This window comes from Vicugna pacos, chromosome 4 (assembly GCF_048564905.1).
Source record: "Vicugna pacos chromosome 4, VicPac4, whole genome shotgun sequence".
NCBI lineage: Eukaryota > Metazoa > Chordata > Mammalia > Artiodactyla > Camelidae > Vicugna > Vicugna pacos.
Genome location: NC_132990.1, coordinates 5,794,674 through 5,820,000, shown reverse-complemented (window position 1 = coordinate 5,820,000; position 25,327 = coordinate 5,794,674). Strand labels below are relative to the sequence as shown.

At 38.5% G+C, this 25,327-nt stretch overlaps 1 long non-coding RNA gene across 2 annotated transcripts; it reads left to right on the top strand.

The window, feature by feature from the left end:
* The first annotated feature begins 89 nt into the window (after positions 1–89).
* On the top strand, positions 90–24,113 carry LOC140695799 (uncharacterized). 2 transcript variants are annotated; one of them, XR_012071616.1, is made up of 5 exons: positions 90–239; positions 10,388–10,679; positions 12,215–12,404; positions 21,919–22,004; positions 23,137–24,113. It is a non-coding gene; the product is annotated as an uncharacterized lncRNA (long non-coding RNA). The 2 variants fall into 2 exon arrangements; XR_012071617.1 differs by lacking the exons at positions 21,919–22,004; positions 23,137–24,113 and adding an exon at positions 20,248–20,645 and having other exon boundaries at positions 12,215–12,399.
* The last annotated feature ends 1,214 nt before the right edge of the window (positions 24,114–25,327 follow it).

The following is a 25,327-nucleotide window of genomic DNA, read 5'->3' as shown; positions in this document are numbered from 1 at the left end:
AGGGGCTCGTGTTGGATGACTCTCAATGTTAAAGGGAGCTTCAGTTTTACTTGCTTTTTTTTTTTTTTTTTTCATCCAACTCCCAGCCTCGAAGCAGGCTGGCTTTTTAGTCCTGGTTCAAGGGCACCTGGGCAGATGATGGTGTCCGCCTGCTGTGTGCCAGGCAGCGCACTGAGTCTGGCCTCACTTCATGGTCACAGACACTTCAGAGGTCAATTTTGTCAGTCTTGTTTGAACAGGTAAGGGACTCAGAGACATTAAATGGGTCGATAGTTAAGCCAGTAAGTGGCAGAGCTGGCATACTAAACCAAGGCTGGCTGCCTCTGAAGCTTTAAAACTCCACAGCTTTGATGAGTGCAAGATCTCTCCTCATTCCTGCTCCCAACAGAAACTTCTCGAAAGGTACTTTGAAGCTTCCTTTTCTGAACTTTTTATCACTCATATCATCCCTGGTAACAGAGAATTCCCCTTCAGAGAATTGCACATGGTAGTCAGAGCTTTACAGGGTCGTTCTTAACATGCCCCAGCGCAAGACGAATTTCCACTTTCAAACGCAGACGTTCTCTCAGAGGGAGACTGTCAGGGTGGAGGCTGAGGGTTGCCATGTGATGTAGGGCACTTGGGTCATTCTACCAGCCCCCACACATCCCGCAGCCACCAAGCTGTTCATGTGGCTGCCAGCGTATGGCTCCTTTTAAAATAAGTAAGTAGTTGGATTGTGTGTGACAGGCTTATGAGAAAATATCAGAAGCAGAGCTGCTTCTGAGGGACCCGCTGAATGAGCAGCAGACAACCAATCAATCTGAAATCATAAGACCAGGCAATTAGAAGAAGGAAGGGATTCTTGAGCAACCACACATTCTCTGCTTCCCTTCCCCCAGGAAGTTTTTGCTTGATTTCATGCTTTCTAGCTTATGGCATCCATTTTTATTCCAGACATCTTATTTTGTGTGTTTATACAAGAGGACAGGGCGATAACATGCAAAGGCTGTGGAATTAGAATACTTGGTTTCAAATTATTGTACCGCATTGAAACACTGTGTGATCTTGGGCTAATCGCCTAACCTCTCTGGGCCCTTCTCTGAAAAACTGATTGTTCTAAGTTTTACTGAGACAATGTAAATAACACAGTTCCTGGCTTACAGTAGGCATCTGAAAATAAAAATACTTATTCTCTTCTCTCTTCTTCTTACTTGATTTTTCAGGAATGCTTTGATTCTAACGACTTTCCCTCTTTTTCACAAGTCTCACATATTCTTATTTTGGTGGTAGTGTTGAAGATTGAAATCTTTTATTCTAGTTCAGATCTGTGTAATCCTGAATGTATTGTTTAAGTTCTCCGAACCTCTATTTTTTTAAGATACAAATTGGCGATAATAATTGTGATGGAGATTATTTCTAACCAGACAACCACTTAGTATCTTTTTCTGCAAAACCCAGATTTGGGGCTCGGATAACCGGCAGAGATCTCTCACACTCAGGGAAGATCCAGGCCCAGTGGACAAATTCGGATTGAAAACAGCAATCACCCCATTCTCCTTCATCAGTGAGTGCTTCCAGGAGCAGCATAAATAATATGTACTTCTGGCCAAAGAAATGAAAAGGTGATTCTTAAGATAGAGCCTCAAGAGGGAAAAGGCATTTGTCTTTTGTTTCCCATTTGGGCTGCTGCTGGTGGCATGACAGCTAGATAAATGGCCGTCACTTTGAATCCATGAGGTGACCGTCACAAGGATGAAGCCATCGAGCTAAAGATGAGAGAGGAATGGCTGGAAAGAGTTCGAAGGGTCCTTACTAATGCTGTGGAATTGCTGAATGATCCCTGGGCTGTCCGTCTTCATACTTGTCATACGAGATAAAGAGTGCTTAAGCTACTTAAGTCAAATATTTTCCTACCTGGAACTGAAAGTATTTCTGATTCTATGATGCCTGCTTCTCAGAACTGCTCTGAGAATTATGAACAGCATATGTGAAGCATCTAGAAAGTGCCTGCCATTTAATAAACACCTGACAATCACACAGCTCACATTTGTTTAAGCTGTTAATATACAGACTCTCCTGGGGAGCAGTGAAGTCCTTTTCCGATGGAAGCTTCCTTTAAGCATGTGTGAATGTTATTACAGAGAACACCCATGCCTTCAGTCAAACCTACTCAGGGCCTTCAAATCTCATCACATTGAGATTCCTTTTGAGATTTTATCAATAGACATCAGGAAAATGACAAAATTAATTGAATTTGAAGATGCTGCAACTCATATAAGAAGAAACAGTATGAAACAGACGGTTCTCATTACCACGGATTGGCTGACTTGACTTCACCGTAAGGATAGCTCTCCCTCCAAAGTCTTCTTTTCTCCTCCCTTGCCTGTGAGCTCATTTGATTTATCTTTTTGGCCAGAGCAGAATTTCAGATCTGTCAGTGACACTGACCGTTTGGATAAATAGCTTGCAAGGGAGAAAAGGTTGGAACTGAGTCTAAACTGCCATTTGTTGATTGTTTTGAAGATTATGAGTTGTCCAGAAAGTTAAAAAAAAAAAAGAGAGAGAGAGAGAGATAGACAAAATGCTAACTGTGGGCGAATGTAATTCATTCACAAATCCAGTCGACATTCATGAAGGTCCTGTGCCTGATGCTGGGAAATTGAGGCCAACAAGCCTGGGCCCTGTCATCCTGCGCCTTAGGGACAGCGAGTAGAGAAAGACACGCGAGCAAGAATATGCAAAGAACTATTGGAATGGCCAAAATAGCAGTGATACAATAATGATAAAACCAGTACAACCACTAAGATCACTGCTATTACTGGTTGCCAGGGACTGAGACCTTCCCATGCACTGGCTTTGTCTTAAGTTCTTTATCTGCACTGTTTCTTATGACCTTCATAACACTCCTTTGTGATCAGTCTGGTTGTTATGTCCGTTTTAGAGATGGGCACACTGAGACCCAAATGCACACAGCTAGTTAGTGGAGGAGCTGGAAATCCCATCCGGGACTTCCTAATCACAAAGCGCACAGTCCTCACCAAGCCACAGTACAGATCTGAACAGGGTACCATGAGAGCTGAAACGGAGGATGGAGCTAATTCTGCTGGCGGCGCTGGGTGGCTGGGGGGTGGGGGGAGGGGTGGGGAGAAAGGATAAGAAAAGGCTTCAAACAGGAGGTGACCCTCTAGGGACACTTCCTTTGGGGAAAAAGAGTTCTCAGAAGAAGATGTGCGATTCATGGTTCTTTAGCACGTTTTCTCATATGAAAGACAAAAAAATGATGGAGGCAGAATGGTATCTGAATTGGCCCAGTGCCCTTGGAAAACTGCAAGCTCCAATGCAACTGGGATTTCAGGAACCTGGGAAACTTATTACAGTTGTTTGTTCTGCTCAAGTACTTGAAAGCTCATGAATAAAAGGTTGTCTGTGAATACAGCATACTGCGATTGTCTACCCTAGACCACAGAAACACTATATTCATAGAGAACGGGAGATGTCTGAACATATTTCTTTAGCATATGACAGTGGGTCTTCATGCCAAAAATAATTTAATATCGTAGCAACTGACTTAGGCAGTGCCTACACCGACACAGCAGAAGATGTGACACGCAGATTTGGTCCCTGCAATTCATGCCCACAAGATCCCCCATCACTCAGATCTGGTTCTTAAGATCTTCCTCCTCAAAGCCCCTTCTGTAAGCCCCCGCCTTGTTCCATGGCCCCAGGCCCAGTGGTTTAATCTTCAGCGTTCCACTTGTTCTGTAGGGTTTTACCAAACAATTTCAACAATTAAGTATTTCAACACAGCTAGATTCTGGCCAACACTGTGAGATATAAGAAGTAAATTCAGATTTTGCTCACTTTGGGGTTCAAACATCAAGTCTCAGTACTATCAATTTTTAATTACTTGAAGAATTTAATTACTTAGTGAAGATTCAGTTTCTAGTCGATGAGAATTTGAACTTAATAATTTCTCGTCAGTTTTAAGAGCACATACAGTGATTAACATCATTGTTAACATCATTAATCACATACAATGATTAACAATGATTAACCTTATTGAGGACATGATAAAATGCATGCCAAATGATTTAGAACTAACTCCTCAGAAAATAATTTAATATCTCCATCTCACAGGTAAATATTTTTATATTATAAAATAATTTCAGCAAGTTTTAAAACTGATAATCTCTCATGCTATTTCTATCATACAAGTATATTAATTAATTCTTATATTTTCATGATGGCAACTTAAAATGATCTTTCTTCAATGGCTAGAAGAGAAAACATTCTCAATTTAGCCATAAGAACCTTCATTCTGTTTCCCAAACAAGTCAAGCTTTTTTCATTTTTTCTTTTATTTTCTTTTTTTTAATCGAAGTATAGTTGATTGACAAGCTTTTTCACTCTTGAGGTTTCTACTACTATTGTTTCTTTTTTTTCCCCCTATATTCTTCTCATAAGTATGTGTTTGTTTGGATCCTTTCTATTTTTCGTATCTCAGGTCCAATGTCAGATGTTTCCATTTCAGAAAAGGAGACCACCATTCACCCAGTTATGCAGACCAAAACCCTGGGTAAGTTAACAACCTATTTTCCCAGTCCTTCCGTGCCCAGTACATCAGCCTGTCCCAGTCATTCTGCCTCCAAGTTTTATCTGGAATTTGACCGCGTCCAGTCACGTCCACGGCTAATTCTAGTCTCAACCACCATCCTCTTTCTTCTGGGTTAGCAGACAGTGTCTTCCCATCACAATTTAGCCTGCCATAACTAGTACAGAAACTGGTACCTTGAAAGAAGATGTTGCTACGATACAACCCTAAACTTAAACTTAGATGGTATTGACTTGGTCAAAAAGCAGGAAGAGGAGAAATAAATAAAACAGGGTGGAAAAATGGAGATCCAGCTTATGCGGTAACAGAACATTTGGTAAAACTGTTGCCTGACTTGGAAGGCAGACCACATGCCTACTGAGTGTGTTGAAAATGAAAAGAAGTTAGTTAGAAAGAGTTTTACGGTGTGTTACTTGCTGATATATTTGCTGTTTATACAAAGAGATTACAAGGAAGAGATGAACTGATTAAAGAATTGGCTGATTTGAAATTAGCAATTAAAGGCGTTGCAAAGTTGGAGAAGCCGCTTGCTTCTGGATCCAAAGAGTAGAAAATGAGACTAAAATACCTTCCCGTGGCAGGGAGCTCAGTAAGAAACTCAGCGATAGGCTTGCTACTGCCCACCTCAGCTAAGTCATGTGTCAGAAAGCCTTAGAGTAAATTGAGAGAGGAAGTATGGGGGAGAAGCAGCAAAGAGACAAAGCATCTAGAAGAACTATGAAAGAACTTTGTATGGAAGCAGATCGATTAGAAGCTTTCCAAGTGTTTGAGGACATTGTATCGCCAAAGAGACCATGAGCCCTGTTTGAGCAGTGGAACAATTCTTGAGCCCTGAAATTTATACCTGTAGGAAGCAACTGAAAATATGTGGTTCTCAAGGAGAGTCTACATACTGTCTTCTACACTTCAGGTGTATCCACGGAGGGAAATAACAGGGGGAAAGTTCCAGGAGTTACGGAGTGAAACAGACAAGGGAGTTCCTATCTGAGGGCAGAATCACTGTCAAATCACTGTCAGGACAGGGGATCTGCCTTTCTAATGCCTGCTCAGAAGACTCTGTCATGATATGGACCAGTGTGTTTCTCATCATTTTCTTTTCTGAGTTTGTCGCATGGTTATCCTATCTCTGCATTTCATGGGAATGTGATGAGTGAGGAGAGCAAATTCTGTCATTTCGTTCAGAGGCTAAGGAACAAAGGCAGGATCTAATGGAGAGAATTGCACATCACCCAGAGATCACGGACGTTAAATTGCGTGCAGTGAATGGATGGGGAATTTGGATATTTCCACTGAAGAGCAGGTGAGTTTGTTCTTTGTATGGAAAGAAGGAATCACATGGATTTTTGTTGGTCAGAGAGAGGGGCCGACTGGCAGAGATCACCAGCTGTCCCCAACTTCAGCAACCTCTTCTGGTCCCACGGCCTTTGTACCTTCGGTTTCCCCTGACCCAGATGGTCATTCTGAGATCTCTGCATGACTACCCTTTTCTTGCATTTTTCAACATTTTCTTGTACTTTCCCTGCATTTTCAACATTTTCAGTGTAAATAGTGTCTCTTCAGTGAGGACTTTCGTCACTGCCAGAGACCTAAGTGGTCCTCATACCTGGCATGTCCATCCGATTACTGTTTTGCTTTCTTAGTAGCACTCACTGTTATCTAAAATTATTTTACTTATTCTCTGTTTTCCTTGTTTAATGTATATTTCTTTTGACTAGAATATAAGTTCCATGAAGACTGGAACTTGTCTGAATTCAAAGTCTGTTCACTGATGAATTTCCAGAGTTTAGCATCACGACCTGCCTAAAGATGGCGTTTCTTGGTTAAATGAATGAATGAGGCCAAACTATGTAAGAAATAAGGAATTCAGATCTTTTTGCTGACCCTCATAAGGCAGGTTTCCCAACCAAATATCCAAGACCATGAAATTCTTTTTGTCGTATCGGATTCTGTTTTAATTGAATAAACCCTGACTTGAGCACTGCCCATAATTTTCCATGGAGTAATTGTCAGAAAGTTTTTCAGTTGGTCCAGGGTTGGGGACATCAAGTAGACATAGCATTGAGAGGCTATTTTTCATTCTTCCCATGATTTTAAAGTTTCACCAAACTGCCTACTCATTAGATGGTCCCTGGTTATCCATCAGATGTTCTGTAGGTAATCTGGTAGCTTAAGAGAACAAAAACAAAATATGTCTCAAACATTTTGGTCCATCCCTTCATTTTTAATTTATCAATCATTTTGTTTTAGGTGCATCTTTTACAAAAGCAAAAAAAAAAAAAGGCAACAAAACGTTGAAGTATGTTGGTTGAGCCACTCTGATAATGTTTTTGTTTGTTATCTTTTTTAACAGGAATGTTTAAGCAGTTTACATTGTGTTACTTGATTCTTTTTGCTCTTGTTTTCTGTTTTATGTGTTTTGCTAAATTTCCTTTTTTTTTTTTACCCTATGTGTTTAATTCTACTAACAGTTCATTTTTACCTAAAAATATACTACAATATTTTCATGGTTAAAATCATAAAGAATATTTGTTTTCAGTTTTTGAGGAGTCTATACTGAGGAGTGGAATTGCCGAACCACATGGTAATCCTATGTTTACCTTTTTGAGGAACCGCCAAACTTTTCCACAGTGGTTTAAACATTTTACATTTCTCCAACGTGTGAAGTTTCCAGTTTCTCCACAACTTGCCAATGCTTGTTATTTCCATTAAAAAAAAAAATCTAGCCATCATAGTGGATGTGAAGTGGTACTTACTTGTGGCTTCGATTTGACTAATAAAGTTGAGCATCTTTTCATGTGCTTTTTGGCCCTTTGTATATCTTTTTTGGAGAAATGTGTGTTCAAGTCCTTTGTTCATTTTGAAAATTGGATTGTTCATTATTATGTTGTTGAGTCCTAAGAGTTCTTTTTATACTCTGTACACAAGCTCCTTGTACCCAGATTTCCAAATGTTTTCTCCCATTATCTTTTCAATTACTTGATGTTATCATTTGCAACAGAAAAGTTTTTAATTTTAGTTAAATCCAATTTGTCTAGTTTTTCTTTTCTTGCTGTGCTTTTGGTGTTGTATCTTAGAATTCATTGCTAAATCTGAGACCATGAAGATACACTCTTACGCTTTCTTCTAAGAGTTTCAAAACAGTACTCAGATAATGTGTATACATACATATTTATAGCACCACCATTCACCATAGCCAAAAGGTAGAAACAGCTCAAATGTTCATCAGTGAATGAATGGATAAACAAGATGTGGCATATACATGCAATGAAATATTATTCAGTCATAAAAAAGAACGGCATCCTGATACATGCTATAACATGGGTAAATTTTCAAAATATCATGCTAAGTGAAAGAAGCCAGACACAAAAAGTTTGGTGTTATTCCATTTATGTGAAATATCCATAATAGTTAACTAGGATATGTAGCCAGGATGCAGTTAGTGGTGGCCAGGAACTGGGAGGAAGGGGAATGCGAGCAAATGATTGATGGCCATGAGGTTCCCTCATGGGGTGATGAAGCTGTTTCAGAACTAGGCAGAGGTGGTGGCTGCACAACATTGTGAATGTGCTGAATGCCACCAAATCCTTTACTGTAAAATGGATAGTTTCATTTTACATAAATTTCATCTCAAAAAAAAAATATGTAAAGACCAAAATAAGAGCTTGTACATTCTTCTCTGGAAGATAATGCATTCAATACACTTTTCATTCCTTCCCAAACTTCTTCTTGTTTTCAAACTTTACTTGTATTATTTAGGATTTTGGCTAAGGATTATTAATTTTTTACATTACATTCATAGTCTTCTATTTCAAGACTGGCTTGCTGACATTTGCATTATGCTCCATATCAACATAAACTATAATTATCTAGGCTTAGTTGTGGATTTTCTGTTTTCATCGTTCATCAGTATTTGAAGAAAACACTGCCTCTTCCCCATTCTTGAATATGCTGCAGCATTTCTTTAATGTAAGTGTATATGTAGGAATTTTTTCTGAAGACTTTCACTCCTGAGGTTGATTTTCAGTGGCTTTCACTTATGAATGAATGTTTGGTTAGATGTATAACTTTTAGAATATCCAGGAAGATGGAATAGATATGCCTTTTCCCTATTGCTCATGCAAAACAGAACAATAAAAAACAACTCCACATTGTGAAAACTCAAAATTAATGCAAAAATTCATGATGTGCAAAGTATCAGAAATTTAAATAAGGGGCAAGATTAGAGTAAGGTGAGCCATACTAGTGCAGAATTGGATCCCCCAATTTGACATTTTGATATTTTGTGCATCATGAACTATAATTTATTAGTATTTATTATTTCACATGAAAACACTGTTTCTCTTGATTATAATAGAATATTACTCAGCCATAAAAAAGAATGAAATGCTGCCACTTCTGCCATTTGCAACAACCTGGATGGACCTAGAGGGTATTATGCTTAGTGAAATAAGTCAGACAGAGACAAATACTTCATGTGATCACTTATATGTGGAATCTGAAAAACAAAACAAAGGAATGTATACAATGAAAGACTTACAGCTACACAGAACAAACTAACGGTTATCAGTAGAAAGAGGGAAAGGAGGAGGGAAGATATGGGGTATATAGAACTAAGAGACAAACTACTATGTATAAAAGAAATAAGCAATAAGGATATATTATCCAGGGAAGTATAGTCATTATTCTGTAAGAACTTTAATGGAGTATAATCTATAAAAATATTGAATCACTATGTTGAACACCTGAGATTAATAATGTTGTAAGTTAACTTTATCTTTAATTTTTAAAAATCTGATCACTTGTTTCCACTTGCTCATCCCTGCAGAGGAAATTTCTATTTTACCTCTTTGGAAAACTAAGGAAGATTTTCTTAGGCATTGAGTGCCGTAGGTAAAGAAAGAAAACGATCAGATTTTTTTCTAACTTTATTACGCTAATACAGAGTTTCAGAAAATAGGAGGAAACAAGGAAGGAGTTGGAGCCAGAAACAGAAAGAGTTCCTTTTCCCTGTTTGTCCCTGGTTTCTCAGCTGAGACTGAGGTTCCCACAGGCTTGGTCTCAGGCGTTAAGAAAGCTTTGGGGAGTGAGGATTTCTGGGAATAAAGGGAGACAAAGAGGATGGGAGTATACATGCCTGGAGCATCTATAATTGCTTTATTTCTGCAGTGTCATTTTATACTGATATGATGATGACAGCAGTGATTTTTGTATTTAAATGTTCATTATTTGTCAGATTCTGTGCTAAGATTAACACCCATTAACTTACTTAATCCCCACGATCTCCTTATGAAATATTCCTTGTTAACATTCCAACTTGACAAGCAAAGGAAATGAAGCATGGGGATGTTGAGAAACTTGTTCAAAGTGACCTAGCTGGGTCTCCTGGGGCCGGGGATCAGCCTAGGCAGCCAGATTCTAGAATGCATGCTTTTAGCCATCTGACTCTCTAGACCTACAGGGCAAGTATAATGATAAGTAACTTTTTAGAGATGGAAGAATTAAGGTGCAGAAAGAATAAATAATTTGCTTAAGATAAACAGTAAAACTGATACTTTAACCTTTGTCTGAAGCTATCTCTAGATGATCAAAATCAGACATCTTTAAATTTAAGAGCTAGAAATTGTCTAAGAGATTATACCATTTCAAAGAACAGTTTCTCATTTTACAGATATCTGTAGTCACTAAAATCTCTTACCTGAACCAAACAGATGACAGTTCTAAGCAGCAAAGGAACTTTACATCTCAAAGGAGAGTTATTGTTTGAAATATTATTTCTATTTTTTTTAAATCAAGACGAGGGATCCAATTCTTGTTGGCAACACAGCTCTTCATAGAAAATTCAAGTGCCTCATTGTTCCTCTGCAGCGAGAAGACGACTTGGGAAAGGATTCTGCAGACACTGAGCCCATTGTAGGGAGCTGTGGGACCCAGAGATTTTCATGAGAGTGAAAATGCCCTTCGAGATCAAAGCAAATTGTCTTCTGAGAGGCGTCCAGTGGGCCATCCTCTGAAAAGTGACCCACTGTTCAGCACAGCTCTTTCCAGGACACTGAATTGGAGCCAGCTGGTGCCTGGGACATACCTTGTATGTCACCTTCTGATCTCTGTTTGAAGGCCAACTGTATGTGATTAAGTGTAACAGACACAGAGCTTGTGTTAAGCCCAGGATGTAACTTGTTGAGTGAATAGCAATTGACTTGAAAATTGGACGAATGGATTGAGTTTCTTCTCTCAGTCTCTCTCTGTCTTTCTCTGTCTCTTTTTCTTTTTTTAATAAGGCAAGATTAAATCCTCACGGCCTAATCAAATCAGTGCTTGCTATTTCTTCTTCTTTTTCTTTTTTTAAACTGAAGTATAGTCAGTTATGATGTGTCAATTTCTGGTGTACAGCTTAATGTCCCAGTCATGCGTATATATACATATATTATTTTTCATTAGAAGTTATTACAAGGTATTGAATGTAGTTCTCTGTGCTATACAGAAGAAATTTATTTTTTAGCTATTTTCATATATAGTGGTTAACATTTTTGCAAATCTCAAACTCCCAAATTTATCCCTTCCTACCCTCTAGTGCTGGCTCTTTCTGAGAAGGATATTCTTGAGGTATTGCACTTTGGGGATACAAACTGGAACTTGAGTAGGATGAAATCTTTACCCAGATATGTACATCACTTAATGAGAATGGTAATCAGTGGTGCCAAGTGAAAGCATGCTTAGGTCTTTTGGCATTTCCCTTATAATGACCAAATAATGCAAAGTCTTTTTTTTTTTAAATCTCTTGCTATTTCTCAAAATTGCTTGCACATTGGCATCACCTAGAAAACAAAAAAGGAAAAAAAAAAACTGGTGCTACTGATACTACCCAACAGATTTTAATTTAATTGGTACAGGGCGGGGCCTGAGAACAGGGGTTTTCTTAAGCCCCTGGAGCAATTCTAATGGACAGCAAAGTTTGAGAACCACTGGGAACCGCTTTTTAAGCCCAATCACTCTGATGAGACGCCAGCTGCAAGCATGCTTTACACCAATATGTTTGTGGAGTATAAACATTGCAGTGCAAACTCTTGCACCCAAGAATCCTGGGCTGCTTGTGGACGATCTTTGGAAAAGTTTGAATTTGTAAACTGATAATGCATATAATTCCATGGGCTCCATCTGGTTCCTGTTATGTTGAGGGAACTATACACATTTGCCTTGCCCCAGGATGAAAAGATAAATAACAGATGTGGATAATTTTTATCATACTTGTAGTGAACAATAATAGAAAAATAAGAAGTGAAGGGGGTAGCGAGAGAAGTAAAATACATGAAAATAAACCTCGAATTAATTATTCGAGATTATGTCTTTGGATTGAAGAAAATCCAACTATAGAATAGCTGAGAAACAACTGTGTCATACAATTCTCTATTTCTAAGGGAGGCGTTCTCTACAATGACAAGAACTAATATTAAAATTTTGGCTGTTAATAGAATAATCTTAAGTTGTTGATAATAATGGTAACTAAAATTTATAAATAGTTAACCATGTGCTAAACACTGTTGTAAGCATCTTATGCATATTAACTTATTTAATCCTCATTACAGCCCTGAGATAAATACCATTTTTGTTCCTATTTTACAGATGAAGAAACTGAAACCAGAGAATTTAAGTCATTTTTTCCCAGGTGACATGGCTACCATGTAGTGACGCCAAGAACTGAGCCCAAACAGCCCAGTTTCAGATACCACCCAAAGGTATTCTACAGGTGCTGGTGGTGACCTGGTGACAGCCCCTTCACAGAGGGAAGACTGGTCCCGTCTACCGAGGTGAGGTCAGTTTCTGGGAGAATGGCTACCAAGTTTTAGGATGGCTGGGAAATCACAAAATAATAACACCAGGCACTGATGTTTACTATGTGCCAGGCACTCGGTTAAGTTTGGGTGTGATTCACATCTTCTCTACTTTTTAGCAATGGAATCTTTCACTCCTGATGGTCTCCTTGAGAAATCAGCACAAAGTAGGGTGGGTATAGCTCAATGGAAGAGCACATGCTTAGCATGCACGAGGTCCCGGGTTCAATCCCCAGTACCTCCATCAAAAAAAAAAAAAATTTAAAAACAAATGAAAAATACTACTCACAGATCAAAATAAGTCAACCTATTTTTTAAAAGAAAGTCAACATGTGACTTTTGGCTAACGTACCTTAGGGAATTTTTTTTAAAAAACGTATCTAGCTTATTTTTAAAAGAATTTTTACTATGAAATACAGCATGCATAGTCAATATATATATAAGTGCCTCTGTGTGTATTTATTCTTAAATAAAATCATTGAACAACCAATGTTAATACATTGGATCAGAAGCACAGGTCAAGCCTAGCCTGCCGTCTATTTTTGTAAATACAGTTTTATTGGAACACAGCCATGGCTATTTGTTTACATATTGTCTATGCTGATTTCTTTCTACAACTGTAGATTTGAGCAGCAGTGGCAGAGACCGTATGGCCCAAAAAGCCAAAAAAAATTTACTTTCTGGCCCTTTATAGAAAACATTCCCTGACTCCTGCCTTGGATACCACTTCCTAATAAAATTTCCTTCTTCCACCTCCAGGAAGCAACCACTCCTAAATTCTGTATTGATCTTTTTATTAAGAAAGCTAATTGCTTAGTTTTGCCTTTTTTTTGAATCTAACATAAATAAAACCCTGGCGATAAATTCCTTGGCAACCTGTTCCCATCTCTTAATCATGTGCTTGTGAGATTCATCCATGTTGGATGTGGCTGAGTTTTGGATGTGTTTTGAGGTAGAGTCTAATTTAATTTTTTTCCACATAGATTGAACCAATTGTATTAACATTATTTGCTTAAAAGTCCATTCTTTTCCTCAATGAACTGTAATAAATCAAAATTTTACATATACGTGTTTTTTCCTCCAGTGACACTCCACTGTCTTATTTGATAATTTCATAGTAATTCTTTGTGTCTGTTTATGCAAACATTCACCTCACTTACAGTTTTCCTTTTCATTCATGGGTGCTTTGGAGAGTCTTGTCCATTTGTGCTTTTCATGTATTTTGGAATGAATTTGTCATGTATCAAAAAAGGAGACTAAAATTTTATTGATTCATAGACCAGCTTCCAATCTATAAATGTGATATTTCATTCCTTTGTGGCTTCTTTCAATAAAGTTTCATGATTGTCTCCATAGTTGTCTTACTATTTCTAAGAGCTATGTTTACAGAGTCTTTGGGATTGTCTATGCAGTATTATTATACGCAAATAAGAATTTTATTTCTTTCTTGACAACCTTTACTGATTTTATTTATTTTCTTTGCCTTGATGCATTCTTTTAAGATCTTCAGTAACTGCAATAATCTGGCTTTAGGTTTTTTTTTTTTACCTTTTTCAACTTTTCCTAATTGGATGTGTTTTTTCTAATTGTTTTGTAATTTGTTTATGAGGTTAAGAAATCTGCTTTAATTTCTAGTTTATTAAGAGATTATTAAAAATAAATGAATGTTACACTTTATCAGTTTGACCCTATTATATCTCCTTTGAGATAATTATATGATTTTTTTCTTTTAATTTGTTAAAAAGATTTATCATTTTGATTGATATTTTAAAATCAGGTTTATGGAGGTATAATTAGTATACAATACAACTCACCATTTTAAAGTGTACGGTTTGATGTGCTTTGGTAAATGTATGCAAAAAATGCAACAAATAGATTTTATAACGTTTTCTTCCCCACAAACAGCTCCCTCGTGGCCCTTTTTAGTCAATAACCATCCTCACCCAGCTCTCGTAAACCACTGATCTGCTTTCTGTTACTGAAGTTTTTTCTTTAATTTGATTAGTATTTGAGTGTTAAACCAATCTCGTATTTCTGGGTTGACTTGGTCATGATACCTTTTATATATATTAATGGATTTAATATGATTGGCCTATAACCTTACTTTCTTGTATTGCCCTTTGCCTACTTGGTGTCAAGGTTTTGCAATGTTCATAAAGTGAGTTGGGGAAATCATTCTCTTTCTATAGGCTGGAATAATTTATGTATTATTAGAATATTTGTTCTTTGAATACTTAACTAATTTTACCATGAAACCATTTAATCCTAGAGACCTTTGAAGGAAGATTTTAGAATATTGATTCAAATCTTCAGTTAGTCTATTTCTATTAAGTCTAGTTTGTTTTCCTAGTACTATCTTTTCATTTAAATTTGCAAATCTACTGGTTTAAAGTAGTTCTAATAACTCCACATTACTTTTTTTAAGACACTTTTTTTTTTCTTTTGGAGAAGCAAAATTGAAAGGAAGGTACCATCTTCCCAGTATCCCCTGCCTCCACACGTGCATGACCTCCTCCGTTATCATCATCCTGCACCCGAAGGGTACACTTGTTACAACTGATAAACCCACACTGACACATCACCATCACCCAAAGTCCATCATTTACATTAGGGTTCACTCAAGGTGGTGTATATTCTGTGAGTTGGACAAATGTCTAATGACATAAATCCACCATTACAGTATCATACGGAGTATTTACACTGCCCTAAAAATCTTCTGTGCTCCACCTATTCATTCATTCCCACCACCTGCTCCTGGTAACCACTAATCATTTTACTCTCTCTATTTTTTTAATTTTTTGGAATGTTTCTATTTGAGATTTTGGGGGAAAAGATAGCCTTTAAACTGATTCATAGCTTTGAGAGATTTTTTAAATGTTACATACGTTTGATCCTAACTGGAAATTTTACAAAGCAGTTATTCTCAGTTCAACATTATGCTATTTGGATTATGAATTCTGTAGGACTAGTTTTTTCTTTTCACTCCTAAAAATTATTACTGTAAATTTGACATGGCTATTAATAGCTCATACATATCATCATATAACCAATGATACTGTGAAAAGGAGCTCTAATATAGTCCTGAAAATACATTTTTTTTTAATTGAAGTACAGTCAGTTACAATGTGTCAATTTCTGGTGTACAGCCCAGTGTCCCAGTCATGCATATACATACATATATTCGTTTTCATTTTCTTTCTCATGAAAGGTTATTACAAGATATTGAATATAGTCCCCGGTGCTATGCAGAAGAAACTTATAAAATCTATTTTTATATATAGTGGTTAACACTTGCAAATCGCAAACACCCAAATTTCTCCCTTCCCATCCCTTTCCCCAGTAGCCGTAAGATTGTTTACTATGTCTGCGAGTCTGTTTCTGTTTTGTAGATGAGTTCACATTGTCCTTTCTCTCTTCTTTTTTTCTTTAGATCCCACATATGACTGCCATCATATGGTATTCTTCTTTCTCCTTCTGGCTTACTTCATTTAGAATGATGATCTCTAGTTCCATTCATGTTGCTGCGCATGGCATTATTTTACTCGTCTTTATAGTTTTACTTCTTCCAGACTGTCATATGGATGGGATCATAGAGTGTGTAGCCTTTTCAAATTAGCTTCTTTCACTTAGCAATATGCATTTAAGTTTCCTCCATGTCTTTTTATGGCTTGATAGCTCATTTCTTTTTCGCTCTGAATTAATGCGCCATGGTCTAGAGGTACCTGTTTATTTATTCATTCACCTACCGAAGAACATCTTAGTTGCTTCTAGGTTTTCGCAATCATTAATAAAGCTGCTACAAACACCTATATGTAGAGTTTTTATGTAGAAATAACTTTTCAGCTCCTTTGGGTAGATACCAAGGAGATGATTCTTGGGTCATATCTGAGTAAGAGCATGATTCATTTTGTAAAAAGCCACCTGTCTTCCAAATTAGCTGCATTATTTTGCATTCCCACCAGCAGTGAATGAGTGTTACTGTGTTCTACACACTTGCCAACGTTTGGTGTTGTCAGTGTTCTGGAATTTGGTTATTCTAACAGGTGCGTAGTGGTATCTTATGATGTCTTAATCTGCATTTCTTTGATGACATGTGATGTGGAACATCTTTTCATAAGCCCATTTGCCGTCTGTGTATCTTCTTTGGTGAGGTGTCCCTTAAGGTCTTTGGCGCATTTTATAATCGAGTTGTTTGTTTTCTTATTGTTGGATTTTGAAAGTTCTTTGTATGTTTGGGATAGCCCTTTATCAGATATGTGTTTTGCAAATACTTATTCCCAGTCTGAGGCTTGGCTTTTATTCTCTTGACAATGTTTTGTTTGTTTGTTTGTTTTTGTTTGTCGTTTGTTTGTTTGCAGAGTAGACATTTTCAATATGTTAATTTTTTTCTTTTGTTGATCATGCCCTATTACATTTTACATTTCATCAGAATGTGAAGTTACATTCCTCTTTCTATCCTCCTCCCCCCCGGCCCAGATATTTTTTGTTCTTTATTTTTAATTTAATTCCATCGTGGTCAGAGATAATATTCTGTGTGGCTTGCATCCTTTTGTATATGATGAGACTTATTTTATGGCACATAAAATGTCCTATTTGGTCATTGTGCTCTGAACACTTGAAAAGAATGTGTTTTCTGCTGTCATTAAGTGTATTGTTCTATAAATGTCAATTAAGGCAAGTTAGTTAACACTGATGTTCTTCTCATATCATTACTGGTTTTCTGTCTACTAGCTGTAATCAATTAGTGAAAGAGAGACACTGACACCTCCAAGTATAATGGTGAATTTGTTTATTTCTCCTTGTAGTTTTGGTTAGTGCTCGCATGATACGTCTTTTTTCCACCTATTTTCCTGATATATCTTTATATTTACATATGCAAGATACACATATTGTATTATATATAACTGTATTTTGTATTAGTGTATACTTGGGTCTTGCTTTTTTATCTAATTTGACAATCTTTGCTTTTTCATTACTGTATTTGGAGCATTTACATTTAATGTGGTTGTTAATATGGGTTAAATTTAAATCTACCATCTTGCTATTTGATCGATATTTGTCCTATTCTTTGTTCCCTTTTTCCTCATTTTTTCCTTTCTTTTGCATTTCTATGTTCCATTTGATACTTTCTGTTGACTTAGTCATAATTCTTTGTTTTGATATTTTAGTGGTTGTTTTAGGGGTTATATTATGCATTTTCAAGTCATCACAGTCTACCTTTTAGTGATGTTTATATATTTACTTTACATATAACAACCCCGTCATTGTATACTTCCATTTCCCCCCCCCAGTAATTAGGCTCTTGTTGCCATATATTTTACTTTCACATATGCTGTAAACCTTACATGATTTTGAAATTATTTTTGTTTAAAAAAATGAATGTTTTAAAATTCAACACTCATTTTTTAAAATGATTTTTATTGAAGTGTAGTCAGTTTACAATTTCTGCTGTGCAGCACAATTCCTCAGTCATACATGAATATACATATATTCATTTGCATATTCTTTTTCACCGGAAACTACTACAAGATACTGACTATGTTTCCCTGTGCTCTACAGTATAAACTTGTTGTTTCTTTTCTTTTTTTTCTTTAATAACTTTTTTTATTAATTTATAATCATTTTAAATAAACTTGTTTTTTCTTCATTGTCTTCTCGTTTGCATGATTTCTAATAAAAAATCTTTTTGAGAATTTATTTTTTACAGATTTTGAGCAATTTTATTATAATACACCTGGTGTGGTTCTCTTTGTTTCTTTTGCTTAGGGTTCACTGAGATTCTTGGATCTGTGAGTTCATAGTTTTTCATCTATTTTAGAAAATTTTTAGCTATTATTTTGTAAAGAATTGTTTACCCCTCCCTTTGGAGACTTCAGTTTTGTTCATATTAGGATGTATGATACGGTCTCACACCTCAGTGAAGCTCTGTTTCTTGTTTTGTTTTTTTTTTTTTGAGAAATTGTTCTCCTCTGTCTGTTACTTTCAATTGTGCCTCTTGCTATGTGTTCAAGTTAACCGATCTTTCCTTTCGCAATGCATAATCTTTTGATTGATTTTTCTCCTGCTTATGGTTAACACTTTCCTGCTTTTCTGCAGGCCTGATAATTTTTGTTTGGATGCCACACATGCTAGATACTTTTGCATTCCTTTAGATGTTCTTTATCTTTTCTCTGTATGCTACTGAGTTACTTGGAGACAGTTTGATTTTAATATCTGTTAGGAGAGAGCAGAGCAGTGTGCATTCCAGTGCTAATTATTGCCACTTCTGAAGATTCTACGCAATGCTAGGTGAATTATGTTGTTTTCCTGTCTGGTGGTGGGGACAGGCACTCCTGCCAGTCTTGAGTGCATGCCAGGCACAGTTGTACCTGAGTCTTTGGCGGAGAGCTTTCCCCAGCCTTGAGTATTCTCCTCACACACATGCCTGGCTCTCAACTCCACTGAATGCATAGAGGAAAAAGGCTATGGATCTCTGGAGTCCTCTGTCTCTGCAGCTGTTCTCTCTGTATGCTTCCCAGTAAACTCCAGCCCCCTTAGTCTGTCCAGACATTTAGCTCTGGCTCTCGGACTTGGGGGCCGTCCTGTGTTCTCCATCCTCATGCTGTGGCCTGGAATCTCTTGCCAGGCAGGAAATCTGGAGCAACCCTAGGCCTTATCTTATTTCTTCCTTGTCTCTCAGGGATCACTGTCTTTTGTTGCTGACGTCCAGCGTGTTAACAATCATCATTTCATACGTTCTCTCTGTTGTGCCTGTTGTTTCGGGTGGCATGAGACCCTGTGCCTCATTCTCCATCCTGACCGAGAGTGGAAGCTCAATCTTCTAGTTTTTTTTTAAATTAACTTTTTGTTCAGTCTTACGAGTTGGAGGCTTGTCAATTTTATGAGGATTTTCAAATAAACTACGTTTGTCTCTCTCAAGCCTCCTTATGGCACATTAGTTCATTCACAAATATGTTATTTATATATTTGTTTTCGATGTTACGCTAATTTCCACTCATTTTCATGATCCCCCCTTCTGACTGGCCCAGAAGCTGTACACAGATATAAGTCATAAACTGGAGGGAATTCCACCCACATCAAACCCTGGGCAAAATGTTCACTCGGCAGACAGTAACTCAGCTCATGTAACAGAAGTAAGCTCATCTACGTGGTTGAGGGAATTTTTTGCAGCCAATAAAGTACAGCATGATAATGCTAATCAAGCATCCTCACTCCTGAGGAAGTGAAGAGACATGAAAACCCTACCTATCGAGTGCTCGAAGCGGCAAAAATCCCACACACGGCAAGGAATTGTGTGATGGCGAGGTGTTTGCGTTGACTGGGTCATGGTCAGTCAGAGGGAAATAGAGTTCAGGGATGCAGCCCGCTTAGACTCGAGATTGGGAGCTGGTGCATTTACACAGAAAACACCATGCACACCATAGTCTACTGTGTTCGATGCCAGGGGAAGCACACAAGCCATTGCTCCAGGAATCTAAAAGATAGAGAGTTGGATCATCAGAGGCCAGAGGGATCAAGAAAGTCTTCATTGTGTGAATGGGAATACCTTGAAACTAGTACTGAATGGAACATTAATTAACTGAATATTTGAACTTCTTTTGGAACGCTTCTCAAGAAAAGGAACCCTATTCTCACTGGCATGAGCATCTATGCTTTTTTTCCCTCAGAAAGTTTGGATTCTTTGTCATGGATTTCTATAAGATAGCATTCCTAAGCCCTGTGGTGCTAACACTGTTTCCTAACCCAAATATTGAGTTACTACTATTTGTATTTTCAAAAGGCAACATGCTTTCTGCTAACATAATGCTTCTATGTTCATTGCAGCATTAATGACAGCAGCCAAGAGATGGTAGCATCCAAAGTGTCCACTGATAGATGGATAGATACAGAAGTTATGGTATATACGACACAATGGAATACTACTCAGCCATAAAAAGAACAAAATCTTGCCAACTGCAACAACATGGAAGGACCCAGAGGGTGTTATGCCAAGTGAAATAAGTCAGATAGAGAAAGACGAATATCATATGATTTCCTTTATATGTGGAATCTCAAAAAACAAAACAAATGAACAAACAAAATGAAATGGACTGCTAGTTACAGAGAACAAGCAGATGTTTGCGAGAGGGGAGGTGGTTAAGGGGTTCAGTGAAACAGGTGAGGGAGATTAAGAGGTACAAATGTCCAGTTACAAAATAAATGGGTTACAGAGTGGAAGTGTACAGCATGGAGAGTACAGTCAATAATACTGTAATAACTTTGTGTGGTGACAGATGGTAGCTAGACTGACCATGGGGAGCGTTTTGTGATGTCAGGAAATACTGAATCACTGTCTTTTACACCTGACACTAACATAGTGTTGTAGGTCAATTATTCTTGACTAAAACAATTAATTAAAGATAGAAACCTAACCAATAACGGCATATATATACCTGTACATATGTGTGTAATAAAGTTTATATATGTATGTAGGTACAGTTAATTTAGAGCAAAGAAAATAGTTAATATATATATATATATATATATCTCCTTGTAAATTCTCAACTATTTTTCTTCTCCTAAATTTATCACAATGTTCCCACAATTTAAGAGATACAATTTTAAAGATAGTGTTAACTGACATAGGGGAAAACAACTTGTGGTTATCAGGGGAGAAAGGGGGGTCGGGTGGAGGGATAAATTGGGAGTTTGGGATTTGCAGATACTAACCACTATATATAAAATAGATAAATAGCAAGGTCCCACTGTATAGCACAGGGAACTATATTCAATACCTTGTAATGGCCTATAATGAAAAAGAGTATGAAAAGGAATATATATTTGTGTATAAATGAATCATAATGCTGTACACCAGAAATTAACACAACATCGTAAACTGACTATACTTGAGTTAAAAATAAATAAATATACGTTAAAAACACCCCGTAGTTTCTCTCTGTATGTGCGTCTACACACACATGCATGTGCACACATATAAATGCAGATGTGCATACATGCACACACCTATGTGTGCTCCGATACACTTGAGAAGGAGAGCGTGTTCCGTTTTGTGCAGCCCCACGTACATGGCTGCTCTTGATGGGGAAGAGTTTCCGTTCAGATGCGGCCCCTCCATGAACCTTCCTTCCCCACTTCTCAGAACAAAACCGATTTCCTTTCTGGGCATATTGTTTGCATCTCGAAAACAGACCCCCTTTCATGCTGTCTCTTGTGAGACCCTGCTGTGCACAAGTCTCAGCCCCTTTCTAGATGTAAGTGAGGTGGGGGGACCTCTGTCTGGAGCTCTCAGCAGACAGGTCCGCACGTGCCTGAGTGTTTCTTTCAAAATGAACCATCATCTGGTCAATCAGAATCCATTTTTTGCTCACTACAGGTTTCCCTCTGAGATGGAGTCCTTGTTAACACATCTCGATTTTTAGAGAATGAGTGGGAAGTGTGAAAATGGGTACATTCACTTTCTATCTTTATTTACTTAAAGCTTTAATTTATTTTCAGGCAAGTGGGTTCAATATATGGCTTTCCCCAGGGTGAGAGGCTAACCGAGTGGGAGGAATGTCATTTTTCAGCCGACAGAAATGGAGGTAAATCAATCTGGTGCCCACATGCTCTGTGAATGCTGGCAGCCAGCCAGAGTTCAGGTCTCAATTAAGCAGATTAGGCCAAAGAAAGCACAAATGCAAACTCAGGCGAATTACAAAAAATTGCTGTTATTCCAGCATTCCAACACACTGGATTTCTGAGTATAAACTGTCCCCTCCACCCCGAAATATTGTGGGTTAAGACCGAGGATAGCAAATCCTCTGGCAGACTGCAAATCTGTCTGCTTGAATTTCAGGTCCGCACGCCCCACTCTGAGACTTTTCCCTACGCAACGGGCAGGAGGGCCTCTGGGACACACACACACACATACACACACACACTGCAGATTCATCATGCCAAAAGCAGAATTTGCTCTGCAGTCCTCGTTAGAGTAACCACATCACACAATGGTTTCTTTCTAAATAAACAGACGAGGAGAGCTGGCTGATAAGGCCCTTATAGGAGACACCAGGCCAAATTCGATCAGCGGTCCCCGAATGCAGACAAGCAATCTTCTATGCTGGCTGGCTTGGGGGCCGGGATCATCCATCCTTGTGCCCAGTCCCCAAAATCGCATCTCATTTCTGACTCCTGCAAAATGACGACCCCCTCCTCCCACGGTTTGTAAAACACATGGGGAGGAAATAGCAGCTCTGAGCTAACTGGCCCAAGAATTCTAACCAGAGGATGGAAAATGTTTTGTCAAAGTAAGAGTTCTTTGAGTTTTTCGGAGCCCTATATAATCCAATAAATAAACAGTCTTTTCAAGATAAAGTCCAACATGGGACCAGCCCGCCATTACTTCAGTATCAGTTTGCCAATTCTTTCCTTTTGGGTTATCCGGAGAAGTGTCCAAAACATAGCATTCCTTCTTAGTCCTCCCCCTACTTTTCTTTTTGGCAAGAGTTTAAAAGACTTTTCCCCTTAAGCAAAACAGTAAATGACACAACTGTAGGGGAAAAAATGCCTTGTAAAACTGCATTGGGTTTTCAACTTTATTAAATACCAGCCCCCTCCAAAAGTGATTTTAAGAAGTCTATTAATCTACCATTGGTTGGGGGGGGGGTGCTGGCTAGTGTTAAGCTCCCTCAGTCAGTGGTCTCTTTTATTTGTTTTTATGTTATTTGTTTTCAGCTTTTTGTCCACAACAGACAGTCACTTCAAATCAGGAAGCATGGAGACTCTGCAGGGGTTGATGCTTTTGGCCAAGACTGTGGACGGAGAGGCTGTACCTGAGCACTTACTTTGGGATCTCAGAAGCCACATGGTGATGGGCTTTTCTGCTTCCTGGAGAATATGGTTTACAGGAGTGAAGGCACAGTTTGCCCATGTTTGCAAACCCTTCCCCTCTACCTCCTGATCATTATCCACACAGACGTCCACATTCTCTACCAGAGACTTTGTCTTGCCAAGGACAAGGCACCATGATCATCACCTTGTGAAAAAATGTGTTACAGTTAGGTATTTCAGCTCAGTTGTCACAGCAACCTGTACCCCTGCGAGAGACCAAGCAGCACTAGGAGACTTGGAGAACTCAGGTTTATTACCCCAGCTGGCCCAGAAAAGTTAACACTTCAAGCTCTGAACCCCGTCTGTAGGTTTACACAGGCCTTTTATAGGCTGCCAGTTTTACACTTTGCAACATCATATGCAAATAAAGTACAACAGAAGTTGACCAACCAGGAACAAGCTTTGTAGAAATAGACCAATCAGTGAGCTCCATGCAAATGAAGTACTACAAATGGACCAATCAGAAGTTAGGGAAGTAGACCAATCAGGAGTGAGAGTAATAACCAATCAGGAGTGACAGTAATAACCAATCAGGAGTGAAGGAAATAGCCAATCAGAAGTGAGCTCAGGGAACCAATAGAATTCTATGTGTAAGTTAGCCGCTTTAGAGGCAAAAAGTGAGATAGAGCCTCTGGGCCAGGGAACCGGACGGTGCTGGGAGGAGAGCAGCGGCCCTGCCTAGGGGTCCTGCCGGTCTTTTTGTGGGGCTTCCCACCTCAATCATCTGTCCATCAAAAAAAAAAAAAAAAGTTCTCTCCTTTACTGCAAGTAGTGGAAAGCAGGAAAGTAATTTTATAACAAGACTAATTCACCTCAAGGTACGAATGCCTGATAGCATTTTGAGGGAGATCACGTCAAGTGACTGGTTCATACTTGCAGAATGGGGACATTCATTTCTTTGAGCATTTCATTTGTTTGAACATAATCTATTCTGTCTCTGTGGTTCATACCTAGTTTTAGATTTGAAATATATTAACATGATAATGTTAACCCAAAAGGATAAATCTTTACTGATATCTTTCCAAGAGAGGACCGTAATAGGTAAAAAGACCTCTCCATCCCCCAGATCATACCATATTGGAAACTAACTACTCAAATCACTCTCTACTATTCCTATACCTAAGCCAGGACCAAGGGCTGAGAGCCTTCCTGAGGTGTCTCTGAAGGATGCTTCCTTTGCACGGGTGATGGAGAAGAGTGGCTTAATACCAGAAGGCATGTTCTATACAGTAACATAAATAAGTGGGTAATTAATTCCCATCTCATCCATCCTCTTGTCTGGTTGGTCACAAGTTCCTACCAGTTGATTCTCCATCTGCGAAGTGAGTAGAGAAGAGGGACAATGAGGCCGCTGTTAGCACGGGAAGGGGAGGACTCTTGCAACTCACGTGGATACAGAACCGCAGAGGACAACAGGGATCCAAATGGCTTCCCTGGTGGAAAATTCATTTATCTTGACCTAAGGGGAAGTGGGGAGGGGAAATGAGGGAAATGAGGAGGAGACAGCAGCCACCAAGCAGAAGAAAACCTAGACATTCGAAGAGGGAAAGTCAATGTGCTTCCAGGAGCCTAGAGTGCAAACATTTTAGAGAAAGTTCCAGGAGTTTGATGGAGCGCATGTGTGTCAGTGGAGCTGTACACCTCCTCCATCTTCCTCCGGAGGACCAGTAAAACCCAATGCAGGTCACCACGTTGGTTGGACTCCGAGTGGGAGGAAAAGGGAGCAAACAGAACCAGGGAGAAGAAGCGATGCCTCTAGGAATAATTTTAAAAAGCATCTTATGATAATGGGATGGGCATCGTCAGTGGTGATCAAAGATGTGGAGCAAGTAGCATTGAGAAGAAAGGTTTATAAACCCAGAGTAGAAAACATTGACTTGGAATTCCCAACCTTGCTCCCAACTATCCGAAAAGGCCCCTCCTGATAGTGTCTATCAAGGTGGTAAAAATTCAAGTTTTCCGCAGTTATCGATGCATCACAGTCCATGACTGTGCTCTTTAACTCCCAGTATAATTATTCCCCTCGAAGGAAGGA